The sequence below is a fragment of the Orcinus orca genome, chromosome 12 (genome assembly GCF_937001465.1).
Source record: "Orcinus orca chromosome 12, mOrcOrc1.1, whole genome shotgun sequence".
NCBI lineage: Eukaryota > Metazoa > Chordata > Mammalia > Artiodactyla > Delphinidae > Orcinus > Orcinus orca.
The window spans coordinates 28,959,449-28,978,761 of NC_064570.1; the positions used below are offsets into that span (position 1 = coordinate 28,959,449).

At 36.6% G+C, this 19,313-nt stretch overlaps 1 pseudogene; it reads left to right on the top strand.

Moving 5' to 3' along the window:
* The first annotated feature begins 324 nt into the window (after nucleotides 1-324).
* Nucleotides 325-19,313, top strand: part of LOC125960725 (ferritin heavy chain-like) — a 59,853-nt pseudogene continuing 40,864 nt past the window's right edge.

The window sequence follows — 19,313 nt, forward strand, 5'->3', positions numbered from 1 at the left end:
TCCTTCCCGTTTCGCCAAACCTCCCACTAGACAAGTAGGAAAGATAAACAAAGCAACAGACCCCTGGGTTGTACACACTGACAAGATTGCAGGCCCTAGGATTAGACTGTTTCATCCCCGTATCCAATGTCTCCCAGAAGGACATCTAGTAGGAGGAAAGAGGAAGCATGAGGTTAGGAACTTAGAAAGATTGGGCAGATAGTCAAAGCACTGGATAGATGAGGCAGCCTGTAACTCATTAGCCAAGCATCTCCCAGGGGCCCCTGCAAACATCCTACAGCCGGCAAAGGAAGCAGAAGTCTTCTGACAGTCGAGGCTGGCGTTATGCCTACACCGTCTCCAGGTCAGGGCGTTGCTTGCTCAAGGTGTGTTGGGGAGAGTCCAGGACATGCTCCAAGTATAAAAGCCTTAAATCAACGTTTGCTGAACTGCAGACATGGTAAAAAATATCATGGCCACGACTGCTTTCACGGAAGAGGCAGAGTGACAATGGTAAGAAGAGCACTGTGACATGTCAAATGCCATTGGAAATTGATCAGATGAGTAAGTGACTGCTTAGCAGGCATAGGGTACCAGAGGCATGCTGCTTCAGAACACCACAAAGAAAAACCGTTTGTTTTTGGTGAGGAATTTACTGAAAAATCCTAAGGATTTTCTGCTTATATTTACTCCCAGGGTAAATATTCTAAGGATAAATATCATTCTGTTAGTGAAAGATGGATTGTCTTGACGTTGCTCCTTCCGTCCATTAAGTAATCATTTACTAATCTATGGCTGTATTTGTTAAGAAATAGCACACTGAGCTTCTGAGAGTTCACTGGACGCATCTGAGCCCTAGACTCTCTCACATCAGCAGGATAACAGAGGGTTTGCTCTGGAAGGAGCTTCCAGATCATCTCACTCAGTGGTCCCCAATCTCAGCAGATATAATACCTCTTTAACTTACAAATATTTTCTACAATCCTCTTGACTAGCTGAAATAAAATTCATAGGTAGATTGTCTACCTGTACACATCATTTAAAACCCTTAATAAATGCCCTAACTATAATAAGAAGGAGGAAGAAAAGAAAAAAAGCATTTGTAATAAAAGAATGTGCCTTTCAAAATGTGACAACTTAGGTGCAACTACACTAGAAGATACTATGAAGTAACCTGAGGTTTTCCCCTACTTAGAATGAATGAGGTTGGATTTAAATGAAGACAATGCGACTTCCCTGGTGGCGCAGTGGTTAAGAATCCACCTGCCAATGCAGAGAACACGGGTTCGAGCCCTGGTGCGGGAAGATCCCACAAGCCACGGAGCAACTAAGCCCGTGCGCCACAACTACTGAGCCTGAGCTCTAAAGCCCACGAGCCACAACTACTGAAGACTGCGCCTGTAGAGCCCGTGCTCTGCAACAAGAGAAGCCACCGCAATGAAAAGCCCATGCACCGCAATGAAGAGTAGCATCCACTCACCACCACTAGAGAAAGCCCACATGCAGCAACAAAGACCCAACGCAGCCAAAAATAAATTTATGAAAAAAATAAATGAAGACAATATTCAAGTGCATATTGTCAATACCTTCTTTTATACTGGCATTTTGAAATATGAGCTAAATAATTATATTCTTACAAATACTTAGATTTACCATGAAGGTGACAATTTTATTGGTAATCCAAATACCACAAGAGTGTTACATCTAGGGAAAGCAACTACATTAATATTTAATTAACATACTTTAAATTTTCAAACAAAACAGAATTGGCTTTTAGGCTCAGATAATAATAAATAGGTTATTCCCCTATGCCTGGGGGACATTTGAAACTGTGTGAACATTTTCTGGTGGGACTGTTCCATGTGTTGCAGAACATCAGGCATTTTTGGCTAGGTCCATCAGATGCTAATATCACTCCCCTTTCCCAAATCTTTAGTTGTTCCTTCATAATTTTCCAAATATTTCTGCACCTAGGTGTTGAGAACTATTTTTCTATTCTAGTCTTCTTAATCTACAGATTTAAAAATTGAGGCCCTGGTAGCTTAAATCCTTTGTTCAGTATTATACGAGTTTGTGCCAGAATGGGGACAAATCATGCTCATGGATTGACTGCTCCTTAATCTAATTATTTTCGAAGTTTCTATGACATGTCTATAATGGCTTTAACCCTTATGTCCAGGCTCCATCCTACTTCTTTCTTATATCCTGTAGTCTTGCCCTTGGGCCCAACCTGTATATTCACTATTTTCAAAATACATTGTCCATTTGCCAATTTGCTTTAGTCTTTCACATTTCCCATGCTCAAAGTGTCCTCTCTGATCATCTTTCTTCAAATATACTCTGTTCCAGGAAGAACTTCCTCACTTCCAAACCTGAAATGGTCTCTCCCTCTAGTTACATTTTATGGAAGTCCTTGTCCAGCCCTTGTCCTAATCACTCATTGACTTGCACCATTTTAAGAGTGTATCTACCTAGTAAACAACCCAATGGCAGAGCCTACGGCTCATACTGCTTTGTGTTCTGCCTACCATTTATCACAGCTCTGTAATGCAGAGTAGGTACTTAGACTCAGTTCTCAATTTTTATTGTTATTCACTGCAGTGCACACAATCTTCAACCAAAGGGATACTTGCCGTTCAAGCTAACTTATCTTGTTCATCCCTGAATGAGGCAAAGCACAACTTCAAGTAACGTGGTCGTGCTGGAGAACATCTGGGAAAGAACAACAGAGACATCAGTCTGGCTTGCAGTGATCAGGAAATGGAGTGGTTTGTTCCTAGCAACGGCCCATTTTGTATTTTGGAGGCAGAGATATAAACAATGGCAGGCTCTGTTAAAAGCAGCTGCAGTCACAAATCTCCCGACAAGCTTCATCTGTGCAAACTACAGGAAGGATTTCTGGTACCATATTGGGCTTCTCAGTCACACACGGGGCTGGAGCAATCACTGTCAGTCGTGTCATCTTTGAATACGACGCAGAACAACGCGTTCATATCCCACTTGCCATGTGAGTGAAGGTGGAAGAGAAATGGGGTAGGGCCACTGACACCAGCTGGTCATTTGTTAGACTGTTTATTAACCCTCTGCAAAATCGCAACAGAGATTTCGTCCTTGAACAGAAAAAAATAATTTTTAAGTGTAAGTAGAAAATAGCCCTCAAATTAAATCTGCACCAATTTGATAGATTATGTCTAACTTCAGGTTTTATTTTTTGCAAGTGTCTGCTGATTCATTGTCAGGTTGTTTGGGTTATCGCCTTCTCATCTGAACGTTTTATTGTGAAAGTGCAAGATGTGAGATCTAACATGATGTATTAGGCATAAAAGTAATCAGGGAAAAATGTAGTTAAGCCCATGTATGCTTTGGAAATATGCATAAATATTTACAAATTATAGAGTTAAATCCAACTTTTTTTGGTAAATGAAATATATCCCAAATTTTTGTAAATGAGAAAATCAAACTCTGGAAAGCAGTAGGACAGCAAAGCAAAAACACTGGCAAATTGATTCACAACCCCAGCGAAGCCAGTGCATGTCAATTTCTCTTGCTCTAACACCTTTATAGATTTATGTGTTTGAAATATATTTTTTTACACTCATACATAATTTTGGTAAGGATTTTGATGATTAGCTGTGCATCTGGACAGAGACCATCTAAAGTCAATGCTTTCTTAAATGTTAACGACACTATCCATCATATTTCTGTCTTGGGTTGTGTTTCATGGTTCATCAGACCAAATTTCCAAAAAGTGTAATTTTTGATCTATTTTCTTTCTCTTTCTAGATTCTGCCTTAATATATAGAAATGAAAATGGATGTTGTCTGTATGTCAGCAGTGTGGGCAATGACTGAACTGGCATAAGTGACCCTCTCTGTTCTAGAGCAGTGATCGTAACACTTTCATTTTTCACTGCTTTGTGTGGTTTGGTTAAATAGCAAATTCTATTTGGAAGAGACACTTTTAGCTTATATTCTTCTGTATTTTAAATAATTATCTGTGGCTATTAACATAAGCTTTAGTTAGTGTTTTACATTAACTGACCAATCATCTAAAACACTAGAGAAAAATGACACAGAGGATGGGTAAGCTCAGGTTGCAGAGGTAGGAAGAAGAAACGTTATTTCAGGAGTACGGACCATGATCTACATCAGTAATAAAAAAAGATTATTTTGTGTTATTCATAATTAGAAGGTAAAGGTTAACCATGCTTGATAATGGTGTTGTTTTCCATTTTTATCAGTGAACACACAGTAATTATTTTGGGGGGGTTCATTTTCACTCATAAGTCTCAGTTAGCTGCAGAGATACACAATTAACATTCAATGACAGTCCCTCGCAGTAATAAGAAACCACCATGCCTATCTTGTCATACAGAGCTGCCTGTAAAGGCCAGCGAGGCGTGCAGTGGTTTCCTTAACAAATGATTAAGAAAACTTTTCAAAGGTAGGTATAAAGTGTTAGATGATCTTGATTGAATCAGCTGGCTCTGTAGAAATGGGCAGACATTATGTGTAATTTTTTTTTAAAAAAAGCAACATGAATTCTTTTTTGACATGAAATAACTAGTCATTTTAGTCAAGACAGGCAAACCATATGTATATTTAGATAGACTCATAGAAGTGGGAGGGTGGATTCTGAAGGAGCACATGCAGAGATCGGTGGAGGTGGATTCTTGTGGATCTGGGGCTGCATGATGTGTCTCGTGGCAATTAGACCCATACTCCTGGGCTTATTTTCAAGAGTGACATGTTCATATTCCAGAACAAAAGTATCTTACAAGAATATTATGTGGGATGAAAAAGAAAAAAGAGTGTCAGTTCTCACTTATTTACCAATAATGTTAGCCAGAGCAAAAGAATTTATTTCCTACTCCTTTGACCTAGGCTATCAATATCGATCTTCGAAAATGATTTTTATGGGCAGAACATATATTAAGAAGGCTTAATGATAATTTCTTTTGTATTCATAAACATTTCCCTGAGTCAGTCTCTGAGACCATCTAATGCCTGAATCCCAGGCTCAGAGTCCTTACAGGGCTCTGAGCATGTGACCCATAACTGAAGTTTAAAGACATTTCCCAGGCTTTGCTCCACCTGAAATACCAATGAGCAAAGTATCCGTATTGCTAGATTCAGACTCCTCATTAGGATGGAGAAGTCTACTTATCTTCTTTATTCCGACCGACATTTCAGCTTCATGTCTAACACACCTGCTACTCCTGCTGCTCCTCAAACTGAACTCATCTCTTCTCCCACATACACGTTTTTTTAAAATTATTTTATTTTATTTTTATTTATTTTTGGCTGCATTGGGTCTTCATTGCTGTGTGCAGGCTTTCTCTAGTTGTGGCAAGCGGGGGCTACCCTTGTTGTGGCACGTGGGGTTCTCATTGCGGTGGCTTCTCTTGTTGTGGAGCACGGGCTCTAGGCACGTGGGCTTCAGTAGCTGTGGCATGCAGGCTCAGTAGTTGTGGCTCACGGGCTCTAGAGCGCAGGCTCAGTATTTGCTCCCACATACACTTTGATGCCTCCTGTTTACTGCAGCTCTTCCACTTAAAATTCTGCCCACCCTTTGAGACTTATCTCAAATGTCACCTCTTCTGGGAAGAGTTCCCTCATCCTTCTAATTAAATTCATCTTATTCTCTTTGATATCTTTATGCTTCAAACACTCAATAAGAGTACAGACATTTAAGGGAGGGGAGAAGGGGAAAATAATAAAGTTTTTATCATGTAATCAAGCTTTTTAATAGTACTTAAAATGACTCTATCACTTCTTGTACTGTATTAATAATACATATTTACTGAAAATGAAAAGAACAGTAATTCTACTAATAATTTAGTATATATCCTTCCATTACTTTATCCATGTGAATGACTATATATGTGTAGATATATAACATTTTTTACTCAAATGAGATCACATGATAAAACTTTTTAAACTGCTTATTTTATCATAAATGGTTCCACATTTTTAATCAAATGTTTTCAATGGCTACACAATATTTTATTGAAAGGAGATATCAAAATCTATTTAACTAATACGTTATTATGGGACATTTCCATTTTTCCCATTTTTTGCTGTTTTAAATATCCTTAGGGCAAAAGAATTTTTACACATCCCTTCAAACATATTTAGTAGGTGTTTATTTTATCTTGGGCATTTTGTGATATATTTTCTCTGAAAAAACTTAATAAAGTTTAAAAAATCTAGATCAAATTGTATGAATACATTAAAGTATTGATTCCCTAATACCTTCTTTATATTAGGATATATACTTATTTTTATACCTTTTGCCAATAAGTCGGTGAATACCAGTTTGCATTTATTTGATTTCCAATGGATTTTACATTTAAAAATGTGTTTTAGCCATTTTATTTTTTCTTCTTTTGTGAATTAAGTTACTACCTATTGTACATTTATAATATCAGGTGTTCATCTCTTTTTTATTAATTTGGAAAGCTTCTTTATATATTAAACAGATTAATAATTTGTCTATCACTACACTGAAAATATTTTCCTAATTTTTTCTTTCTTTAAATAAAATAATTACATGTGGTTTTTGTTTCTTTAAACAGACTTAAGAAAAACTTTTATGAAGTCATATCTTTCAGTTTTTTCTTTATGCTTTTTGCCTTTGATGTCATGTTTAGAAAATTCTTCCATACCCTCAAAGCTCTATAAGTCACTACTTTCAAAAAGTTTGTATGGTTGTGGTGAGTTTGTATTCTGTCAGCCTAACTAATTTGCCAGTACATTAAACAGAGTTCCATTCCCTGAATAGTTCCAAGTTTGGCTGGGCCAGAAGAGTCATTTTGTATGAGATTTGGAAGGTGGAAGTAAAGCAGGATTATATGCCTTATATTCTCAGGAGGTTGGTGCAGGGTCACCAGGCACTGCTGCAGCTCAAGCATGTGGTCATATATCTGCTAGCTCATCTGGTTCTTCCCACCAGATCCTTCTTCACTTTTCCAACTCCTGGACCAGGTGCATATTTACATCCATTGGTAAGAGCCCCACTCCTGCAAGACACCCTGCAACACTGAGACTTGTAGTTGAGTTAAACTTGAAAAGCAATTACAGGAGAATATCTTTAAAATAAAGTCTATAATCAGTAACATGGGATATCATTTTATTTATTCAAGTCTTCTTGACATATTGTTTTCTTAATATAGATTCTTCATATTTAAAAAATTAATACAAGTAATTTACAGTTTTTCTTGGTGCCTCTTAGTGGGATCTATCTCTCTCTCTCAGTCTCTCCATATATTTAACTGTTAGTTCTAATAATTTTTCAAACCATGCTTTTAGCTTCTCTGATAAGGGTGTGCATGCAAATAACAATACTTTATATTTTATTTTACAATGTTTGAAAATATCTTTATTTCCCCTACCTTAATGATAATTTAAAATATACAAACAATGTGAATCTGTTTAACTTTTCTGCAATGAATTTTTACTTAATTAGCTAGCATGGATAAACAAGTGCTTGGTCTGCTTTCAGGTAAAGTTATGTAACGGATGCCAACCAGTGTTTTTCTAGGACACTGGACCAATTAGTCGTTATAATTAAAGACAAATGTAATTACTTAGGTAGTATTTAGATTTTCTGATCACTTGCATTTAAGTTGTATGATGAAATCCATAGCATGAAACAGATATCACAAAACAGTGATGGAAGAGGAATATGCATAAATGAAATCTCTAGCTGGCTTTCTTCCAGGAGAGTGAAGAACCTGGTGCTCTGGTCCATGAGGGTCTTGGGAGCCAAGTTTTCACACAGGAGAAGGTGAGGTTGTTCTAATCTCTCCATGAGAGTGAGAGACAGACGGGAAATTGATTTAGTGTTTCTGGATCCAGCCTCATATGTGTATGAGTGTGTGTGGTGTGCGCAGTGTGTGTGCTGACAGTGGACAGGGGCTAGTCTCAAGTTAATTGCAAAATAATAGATCATATTACATTTCTCTCCTTCCCCTTCCTTTTGCTCTTTCCATGTCACACTGCAGTCAGTGTAGGAGCAGCTTGGGTGGTAATGAGGCTGTCACTGCCCACAGTACAAACTGCTGCAGGGAGACCTAGCTATCCTATAACCCTTGTTTAAATCTCCCCACTGTGGGATTTGATGCTAAGCCTTCTAATGGACAAGTAATAAACTCTCCTAGGAAGAGACCATTTTCCTGCCACCACTACAGCTTGAAAAGTGGTTTTCATTTCGTCCTCCAAAACTGACAACCTCTACATTCAAAGCCACAGCTCACTGGGCTAGGCCTTTTTTGTAAAAAAGATGGAAGTTTTTCATTGAAACATTTTTTATTACCTCCAAAGACATTGATTGACCTGTGCCAAGTCATAGTCTCAATCTTTTCACTCTCAGCTTCTGATGATCTGGAGAGGAGAAGGGTCTGATTTCTTTGCATTTACTGCCCAAATGACTTAATGATAATTAAATTCCCTTAAGTACTTTGCCTGTACTCATTGGCTTGAAAAAAAAATATGGGTAGAATTTTGTTTAAATGGGAGGTTTCAAAACAGACTGGAAAATTAAGCAAGAAAATTCTTCTGTGGGCTTATTTCATGTAAATTGTGAATGACTTTGTCCTGAAGCATAATTACAAACTGGACAAAGATTTTTTGGAGTTAACCAAGAGTTTGGTTGCAGGAGTCTGTCCATATTCATATGACATACAATTCAGTTCTAACAACACCAACGTTAGATTTACAATTTTTCATCTGTTTTCTTTTCACTTTCAGGAATTGTATAGGAGCCCTCGGCTTCTTCTTATCATAAAAGAAAAGAATGGAAAAAGTGACAAAAAGGGTGCTGCTAGCCAGTAGGAATGCTTGACTGACAAATGTTGATGCTCAGACCTTAGGGAGAGTTCAATGTGAGGCATGTTAGGAACCAGGGCTTTCTCAGTGCCACGAAATTTGACAGCGTGGATTTCTGCCCACATGGGGACTGTTAAGTATAGGAATAAGAAATGAGATTAGCATTTTCCTCCATAACCATAGCACAAAAATCTCCTGGAGTTTTGACTTTTGATAGATCATAGAAGTCAGTTCATTGTTATGGCTGTTTTGGTTGTAATAGGCATACTTGATTAAACTCTCCTGCTCTCTCAGTCAAGCTGAGGATGGGAATCACATCCCACGTGGAAAGCGCTGAATACCATGGGTAGATGAGAAGCTAGTGTGCACACCCACCATCACGCCTGCTCAAACTCACATATTTTCAAGAAGCATCTGTCAAGAAAGATTTCAGGAATAACTTGAATAGTGACCTTCAAGCAAGGGAGTCAGGGGCCCCAACCTAAAAGCAAGAAACATTGAAGAGTCCCTTAAACTGCATTTCCTGTGCTTTTATACCAGGGAAGTAGAATCCTTTAGAGAAGACAAAAATTGATACTTTATTTTCTTGCAGAGCAAGGATATAAGCTAATCAGACCTATTAAATTAGAATGGAAAACCCTAGTGTTCTTGCAAATGCTGGTGGGAAAGCATCAGTGATACCTCTTATTTCTTTGTGTTCTTCCTTCTTCTCTTACTTATCATTTGGATATTTCATAATACCTAATATATAACACCCAAACCTTTCAATGTCTGTTGATTAAGTCATAACATACATATGCAGACAAATTAAACAAAATAGTCCAATAGAAGTACTGAATGTTTGGAGTAAAACTGAATTCTCAGCACAGTTTTCACAATCAGAAAATATTTTTCCCTTAAGAATATTCACATAAATAACAAAATAAATTCTTTATTTTTAACTTTAAACTGATGAATACTTTCATTAAAAATGGAACAATTATTTTTTTTTCCTTTTCCATTTTGGTTTATCACAGGATATTGAATATAGTTCCCTGTGCTATACAGTAGGACCTTGTTGTTTATCCATTCTATATACAATAGTTTGCATCTGCTAATCCCAAACTCCCAATCCATCCCTCCCCCTTGGCAACCACAAGTCTGTCCTCTATGTCTATGAGTCTGCTTCTGTTTCATAAGTAAGTTCATTTGTGTCATATTTTAGATTCCACATATAAATGATATCATATGGTATTTGTCTTTCTCTTTCTGACTGACTTCACTTAGTATGATACTCTCTAGGTTCATCCATGTTGCTACAAATGACATTATTTCATTCTTTTTTGTGACTGAGTAGTAGTATTCCATTGTATATATACCACATCTTCTTTATCCATTCATCTGTCAAGGGACATTTAGGTTGTTTCCATGTCTTGGCTATTGTGAATAGTGCTACAATGAACATAGGGGTGCATGTATCTTTTCAAATTACAGTTTTGTCTGGATATATGCCCAGGGGTGGGATTGCTAGCTCATATGGCAACTCTATTTTTAGTTTTTCAAGGAACCTCCATACTGTTTTCCATAGTGGCTGAAAAATGGAATAATTCTTAATCTTCATATGAAGCCATTTTTACCCCAGGTAGAATACGTGTAGTCATGTTGATGAAGCAGAATTTATCTTTTCAGTGACATTTGGGCAGAGGTGTAAATACTATGCATGGTTATCATATCAGAAAAAATTCTAGAATATTTTTGGTTCATTTACAGTAAAGCATAAGAAAGTCAGTTTCCTTGGAAAGAAAGAATGCAAACACTAACAATTACCAAACACCTTTGTGAAGAACAGAATCAAAAGCAAGTTTTCTGGAAAAGGAGAAAAAGGGAGGAAGCTGGGTATTAGATAATGCAAAGGAAGATAACGTTAACCAGATGCAGGATGCGTTCACATTCTGAGTTTCATGGGAGACAGTAAAGAAGGGTTTAAGCGGGGAAATGAGGTGGTAAAAGAGGAGGAGAGAGGAAGCTGCCGAGAAGTGTATCCACTGAAAACACAGTTCAGTCAAATGAGTGACATTTGCAAAATAATATAAAACCTAAAGTCACTTCCAAGTGGGTGAAAAATAATTCAAGCAACTGAGGACGAGGAGACTAGATACCCAGTTGACAAGAGCTTAAAGTATTATGTAAAAAGAAAAAGAACACTGGTGTACTTATTCCCATTATTTTGCTTGTTTAGGGATGAGGATTAGAAAAACTAGAAATACGAAAATTGGTTAAAACTATGTACTATTTATTAACCAAAAAGAAATTCTATTCTTATTACACTTGATATCCTAAGAACTTAAGAAAGTGATATAATATATTAAAGATCTGGGTTAACAAGCATTAGTATACATTCAGATTATTTATGGTCTTACTAAGTGTTGTGCATCCTAACATCTAGCAGAGGGGTTGTTACCAGATCCAACATAGTCTATTAGGTAACCACAATAAACTTAATTTTTTTGATTGCTTGAGAGAAAGTTACAGAGATAAAGTGATTACTATATTATTGATTATATTACATGTTTGGAGAGAAAGTGAAAACATTTCTTTGAATTATGAAGGTGAAGAAACAAATAGCTTTAACTGAAAGCATTTAAATTAATAAAAGTTATGACTTAATTTAACAGAAACTTCTAAGTATAAAAATTTAAAGTGAGTCATTGCTTTACAAAAGGGTTTTTCTCTTAATGAAAAGTTTGATTATAGAACTTCTTAAAGTAGCCAGATTTCTTCTGGAGTATTTAAAGTGGCATTCAATTTTTAGAAGTTAACTTACTAATTATCAATAAAGTATAGCTGAAATTAAGGGAAAAAACAGTAAGAAAACAGATCATGTGTTCTGTGCCAGGTATTCAGGAACTGTCACATATATTATTTTATTTAATCTTCTTAATATACCTGTGACCTAGGCATTATTGGCATATTTCACAGATGAGAAATTGCAAATCAGTGATCTTAACTAACTTAAGTCCACCAAAGCTAGTAAGTGGCTGAGTTGTGATTCAGACACAAGTCTTGCTGGCTCTGTTAGGTTACATTCATTAGACTATAATCTGTTGTCTACAACTACAATGGACAAGTTCACAAAAGAGTCAACAAAATCTCCTATAATGAAAGTACACCTGGTAATCTCTCTTTAATGTGTATTCCTTAAAAGCTCCAAAATTTAGAGGAGAGTCAAAAATAGTGAAGTGACATGAAATTTAACTGGCTTAAGTAATAATGAGCAGGGACTTCCCTGGTGGTGCTGTGGTTAAGAATATGCCTGCCAATGCAGGGGACACGATCCCTACGGGTTCGATCCCTAGTCTGGGAAGATCCCACATACCGCAGAGCAACTAAGCCCATGCGCCACAATTACTGAGCCTACGTGCCACAACTACTGAAGCCTGTGAGCCTACAGCCTGTGCTCTGCAACAAAAAGAAACCACCACAATGAGAAGTCCATGCACAGCAACTAAGACCCAAAGCAGCCAAAAATAAATAAATAAATGTTTTTTAAAAAAACAACAAAACAAAACCAAAAAGTAATAAGGAGCAAAACAAGACGTAGATTAGTATCTTAATATGAAGAATGTATCCAAGTTGAAAAGAGCTTAAAACACAAGAGCTATAATTTTGGTGGTTAGTAAGCTAAAGAAAAAAAATCATTTAATTAAAACATATATTTCATCATGACATATGGCTGTATGACTAATTCAATTACTTTAGCTGTCTTTATATATGATGCTTATTGGCTCAGTGTAAGTGATAAATCATAATGGCTGTTCAAATGAATGGATTTGCCATGCTGAAATCTAGATTTCATTAATTTAAACAGGCTAGAAACAAAAGTACTTGTGATATAAGAAATAATCAGAATAGATGGCCCAGATAAAATTCCCTCTCTCATGTAGAAGTTGTTTCTCTCAATAATGTCAATTTATTTGTTCATGTAATGATTGAAAACCTGCCATACATGTGCATTCTTCTAGGTGCTGCCAATATCACACAACAATACAAAGTTCCTGTCCTAATGGAAATTATACTCTAGGCAGAAGACAGACAATGAAAAGTAAATAGAGAGATAAAATATTTAATGTCAGGGAGTACTATAAGTTCTATGAAGACAAAGTGGAGAAAAGGGGATGGCGACTGATGAGAGATTATTTTAGAGAGTGTGGCCAGAGAAGTTCTCTTTCAGGTAAAAATTGAGGAGAGATTTAACAAAGGACAAACTTCATTAGAATATTCCTTGTAAAACCAAGATTTGTTATTAATTTGCAAGTATAAGACTCTATGATTCAGTAATATATGAATGTCAGATTAAAGACATGGGAGATGCCTGTAATGTGATTGATATTCTTAGCCTCTGACAAGAGTAATTTTTTTTTAATTGTGATAAAAAATGATAAAATTTACCATTTTAACCATTTTTAGTGTATAGTTCAGGTGCATTAAGTTTGGTCATATTGTTGTGCAGCAGAACTCCAGAACTTTTTCATCTTGCAAAACTGAAACTCTATGCCCATTAAACACTAATTCCCTCTCCGCCATCCCTCTAGCTCTTTGCAACCACCTTTGTACTTTCTATTTCTGATTTTGACTACTTTAGACATTTCACGTGAGTGGGATCATACAGTACTTCCCTTTCTGTAACTGGCTTATTTCACTTAGCTTAATGTCCATGAGGTTCATCCATCTTGTATAGCATGTGACAGGATTTCCTTCTTTTTTAAGGCTGCATAGTATTCCACTGTATGTATATACCATATTTTCTTTATCCATTTATTTGTCAATTGACATTTGGGTTGCTTCCACCTCGTGGCTATTGTGACCAATGCTGCAATAAACTTAGGTGTGCAAATATCTCTTTGAGATCCTGCTTTGAATTCTTTTGGATATATAATCAGAAGTGGGATTGCTGAATCACATGGTAATTCTATTTTTAATTTTTCGAAGAACGTCCATATTGTTTTTTCATACAGTATGATGTATTAAGTGATGATTACACCATTTACATTCCCACCATGGTGCACAAGGGTGCCAATTTCTCCACATCCTTGCCAACACCTTTATTGCCAATAAGTTTTGTTATTATTATTATTTTCATAGTAGCCATCCTAACTACTAAGTTGTGAGGTTATATCTCATGGTGGTTTTGATTTACGTTCCTCTAATGACTAGATGGTGAGCATCTTTTTATATGTTTGTTGACAATTTGTATATTATCTTTGGAGAAATGTCAGTTCAAATCCTTTGCACAATTTTTTAGTTAGGTTATTTGACTTTTTGTTGTTGAGTTGTAGAAGTTCTTTATATATTCTGGATATTAATCCCTTATCAGATATATGATTTATAAATATTTTCTTCTACTCCATAGGTTGCATTTTCACTCTGTTGATGGTTGTCCTTTGATGCATAGAAGTTTATAAATTTGATGTCCATTTGTCTATTTTGCTTCTGTTGCCTGTGATTGTAGTGTCACATCTGAGAAATCATTCCCAAATCCAGTCCAATGCCATGATGTTTTCCTCTATATTATTTTCTGAGAACTTTAGTTTTGAATCTTACATTTAGGTCTTTAATCCATTCTAAGTTAGTTATTGTATAAAAGGTAAGATAAGAATTCAACTTCATTCTTTTGAATGTAGTTATCCAATTTTCCCAACTTTATCTATTGAAGAGACTGTCCTTTTCTCATTGTGGGTTTTTGGCACTCTTTTTTAAAAATAAATAAATTTATTTATTTATTTATTTTTGGCTGTGCTGTACCTTTGTTGCTGTGCATGGGCTTTCTCTAGTCATGGCGAGCAGGGGCTATTCTTTGTTGCAGTGTGCGGTCTTCTCATTGCCGTGGCTTCTCTTCTTGTGGAGCATGGGTTCTAGGCACATGGGCTTCAGTAGTTGTGGCTTGTGGGCTCTAGAGCACAGGCTCAGTAGTTATGGTGCACGGGTTTATTTGCCCCATGGCATGTGTGATCTTCCGGTACCAGTGTCCCCTGCATTGGCAGACAGATTCTCAACCACTGCGCCACCAAGGAAGTCCAGGTTTTGGGCACTCTTATCAAAGATCATTTGACCATGTATGGGAGAGTTTGTTTCTGGGCTCTCTGTTCCATTACATTGGTACTGGCTTGTGTTTATGATTGTACCACACTTTTGGTTACTGTAGTTTTGCAATATGTTTTGAGATCAGGAAGTGTGACTCTTCCAACTTTGTTCTTCTTTTTCAAAATTGTTTTGGCTATTTGGTGTCTCTTGAGATTCCATACCAATTTTGGGATGGATATTTGCATTTCTGTAAAAAATTGGTGTTGATCTTTTCATTGAGATTTTACTTGATCTGTAGATAGCTTTGGATAGTATTGGCACCTTAAGGATATTAAGTCTTTCAATCCATGGAGTTGAGATGCATTTCCATTTATTTGTGTCTTTTAAAATTTCCTTCAGCAAAGTTTTGTAGTTTCTAGTGTACAATACTTTCAGTTCCTTGGTTAAGTTTATTCCTAAGTATTTTATTCTGTTTGTAGCTATTGCAAATGGAATTGTTTTCCTAACTTTTTGTGGCAGAAGTGTTCATTGTTAGTATATAGAAATAGAGCTGAATTTTGTATGTTGACTTTGTGTCCTGAAACTCTGTTGAATTTATTTCTAAAAGAATTTTTGTGGAATCTTTAGGATTTTTATACATATGAGATCATGTCATTTGCAAAGATAATTTTGTTTCTTTTCCAATTTGGATTATGGTTTTTTGTTTTTTTGTTTTTTTGTTTTTGCCTAATTGTTCTAGCTAGGACTTCCAATACTGTCTTGAATAGAAGTAGTGAGAGCAGGCAAACTTGTTTTGTTCCCGATCTTAAAAGAAAACTTTTAGTCTTTCACCATTGAGTATGTTGTTAGCTGTGGGCTTTTAATATATGGCTTCATTAAGTTGAGGTACATTCCTTTTATTTCTAATTTGTTGAGTGTTTTTTTTTATCATGAAAATGTGTTAAGTATTATAAAATGACTGTTCTACATCAGTTGTTATAATCATGTGTTTTTTGTCCTTCATTCTGTTAACATGGAGTATTACATCAATAGATTTTCATATGTTGACCCATTCTTGCATTACAGAAATATAACACACTTGGTCAAGGTGTGTTTAATCCTTTTAAAGTACTACTGATTTCTGTTTGCTAGTGTTTTGTTGAGGATTTTTGCATCAATATCCATTGGAGATATTGGTCTATAGTTTTTCTTTCTCTTGTAGCATCCTTGTCTGGCATTGGTATCAGGGTAATGCTGGCCTCATAGAATGAGTTTGGAAGTGCTCCCTCCTATCCAATATTTTGGAAGAGTTTAAGGAGTTTTGGTGTTAACTCTTCTTTAAATGTTTGGTAGAATTCTCCAGTGAAGCCGTCTGGTCCCAGGCTTTTCTCTGTTGGTAAGTTTTGGATTACTGATTCAATCTCCTTACTAATTATTGGTTTTTTCAAGAGTAATTTTTAAAATACACTTTAGGGAGATATAATTACTGTGCAATAAAATGTAGCCAAAGTTCAGTGAATTTCCCAACGCTAGTGTTCTAACAGATTGGTATTGTATTTTTGAAAACTTTTCTCTATATTAAGAGCATCTTATAACATAGGACAATCAGAGTCAATCAGCAGAATGAATATAACCTCATGATGTAAACCACAAAATAAGTTAGGCCGTTAAATTATGTCCACAAAGTAGAGAGTTTACCTTAGAAATTGAAAAATAACTGTAATGCTTTCCAACTTTTGTAAAGAGCTAAGAACTGAAAGAACCCTGATAAGCTCTTAATTTAATTAAATAATTTCAAATTTGACAACTATTTGTCAAGTATTCGCTATGTCTGAGGCATGATGTTAGGTGTCGGCAGGATGAAAGTACAAGAGATTACCTCTGTTTTGAAGAAACTTAAATAGAAAGTGAGAGACAAGAAAGTGGTCAACTATAATTCAAGGGAGAATATTCACTAAAGAGGAAATAGTGAGCAATGTTGTAGAAGAGGACTGACTGACTCGCGTGCGTGCGCGCGCGCGTGTGTGTGTGTAAATGTAAGGAGATGTGGATTATTCTTCCTGTGACATCTCTTTTAAGGGCACTATAATTGATGGACTGCAAAATGGTTGAGTGCTTGGTTGGTAGCAACCCTGGGGAGGTAATTCTGCTGCCAGGTTATAAAGACCAGGTTATAAATATCGTGCCCACAGCACACGATTTTAGAACAGTACAGAAGATGAGCTGCCGTAGAAGATAAGTGGAGTGCCCAAACATGGGCATTTTTGCTTGATACTGTTGAATTCTTCTACTTATGAGGTCTTTCTTTTTCAAAGCTGTACATTTAAGACTCCTTAGTACTGAATCCCATTGAAAAGCAGAGGATCAGACGAGGAGGAAAAGAAAGAGACAAAACAATTGACAAAAGGAGGGGTTTATTTATTTCTCATTGTAGTCATCGGTGGGATCACTGTAAATGCTGAATGCTGAGAAGGTGCACACACCCTAGTGTTTGTGAGTGTAACTGAAGACTCCAGTACATTGTGGGCTGGATTCTCTGAGCAGACTGACCAATTCGCAGAGAAGCATTAAAAACCTTTTACTTCCTTTCTATAAGGGAGGAATCTGCTACTCTGCAACAGGGCAGCTATTATTTGTGTGACTGTTACTAAATTTAAAGGATATTTTATACTTTCCATTTTTTTGTCCTCTCAGTAATATTCAATGCTATTGAACACTTTCTCTTTCCAACAAACTCTCCTCCTTTGGCTTCCATGATAACACACTTTCCTGGTTTTCTTCCTCTCTGGATGTTTCTTCTTACTTTTCTGTATCAGAGCATCTTCGTCTCTCCATCTCTGAAATGTTATTTCACATCAGGTAACTATTTTTGGCTCTTTTTTCTTATGCCATGTGTTCCTCCTTATAGGTCTCATCTACTTCCATAGCTTCAACACATTCTTTCTAATTCATGCATCCATCCTTCCATCCATCCCTCCAACCAGTCCCTAATCCATAAACTGACTTATGTATTTGACAGCTTCACTTGGATATCCACAGATGCCTCAAATGAACATGCCTAAAAGTGATCTCATTATTTCTACTCCCCAATTCCAAACTGTCTCTCATCTTTTGCTTTTTCATTCAATAAATAATACATTGTTCACCAATCCAAAACAGCATTTTCAGCAGTATTCTTCACACATCCCTCTTCCAAACTCCCAACTCGACCAAACATCAAATCTTGGTACCTCTATGTCCTTGGTACCTTGGTAAATCTGCCCACTTTCCTGCATCCCCACTGCTTCTACCCTAAATAAAGCCATGAGCCTCTCTCCTGTGACTTACTGCAAGAACCTTCTAAGCTCCTTGCCTCAGGCTCTGCCCCACCCACCCATCTATTCACCAGATGGTGATCTTTCTAAAATGCAAATCTGATCATGCCTCTTCTGCTCGCCACTGTTCTCAAGACAAAAACTAGGCTCTGTAGCGTGGTGTATAAGACCCTTTACTAACTGAGTCCTGTTCACCTCTCCATCCTTGTTTCTCACCCCATTATCTTCACATCTGCTCTTTATGTCTCAGCCTTCTACACTCCTCCCTGTGTTTCTAAAACAGTTCCTTTAAGCATTAATTCGGTGAAGTGTTCCTTGAATACCCTTCCCCTCAGTTTTGGTTGAGCCCTCCTCCTACATGCTTCCATGGTACAGAGCAGTTCCCTCTCCCTGGCATCATACTGTATTGAGATTGTGTTCTTGCTTGCCTGTATCTCTCACTGAAATCTAAGCTTCAAGAAGGCAGAAACCCTGTTTTATCCACAATTTTCCCCTAGTACTTACCTTATAGTAGGTGCTCAATATAAATTTATTCATTCAATGAATAAATTGCAATGTATTCTAGAAACATTAAAGAAAATGTTCTGTCCAAAAAGCCATGGCTATCAGGTGCACACACCCACACACCCCCCCACACACACAATTTCTTGCCTAATTCTTCCTTAAATCTCCTTCAAGATTTTCTTATGGTCCCTGTCCTCTATTCTCAGAACTGATCCCAGGCTAGACCAGAGCATGTATTGGTTTTCTAAGGGGTAGAACTCTAGTTCTCTTAGTGCTTTCACATACTGATAGAATCCCCAAACCTCTTTAAAACTCATCTCTTTCCCTACTACTTTATCACAGTTTTACCTCCCATTTATTCTTTCTCTAACTTATTTGTGAAATAAGGGAAGATTGATTGGGGATTTCTGCTTCTCATACATTGTTTTCAGAATAATTTCACTTGCCTTCCCTCTTTCCAAAGCATATTCGTAAAGGTACCAGATCACACAAATCACTACATAGTAGTAATTTTATAATTCAGAATTACTATTTGACTACTAAGCCAGGAGGCTGAGATTTTTTTGCTTTTTTAAATTTATGAGGTTAGTAGAGCTTTTAGCCACTTGCCCTGTCTATTACATCTTTGTGCCACTTTATAATAATAAAC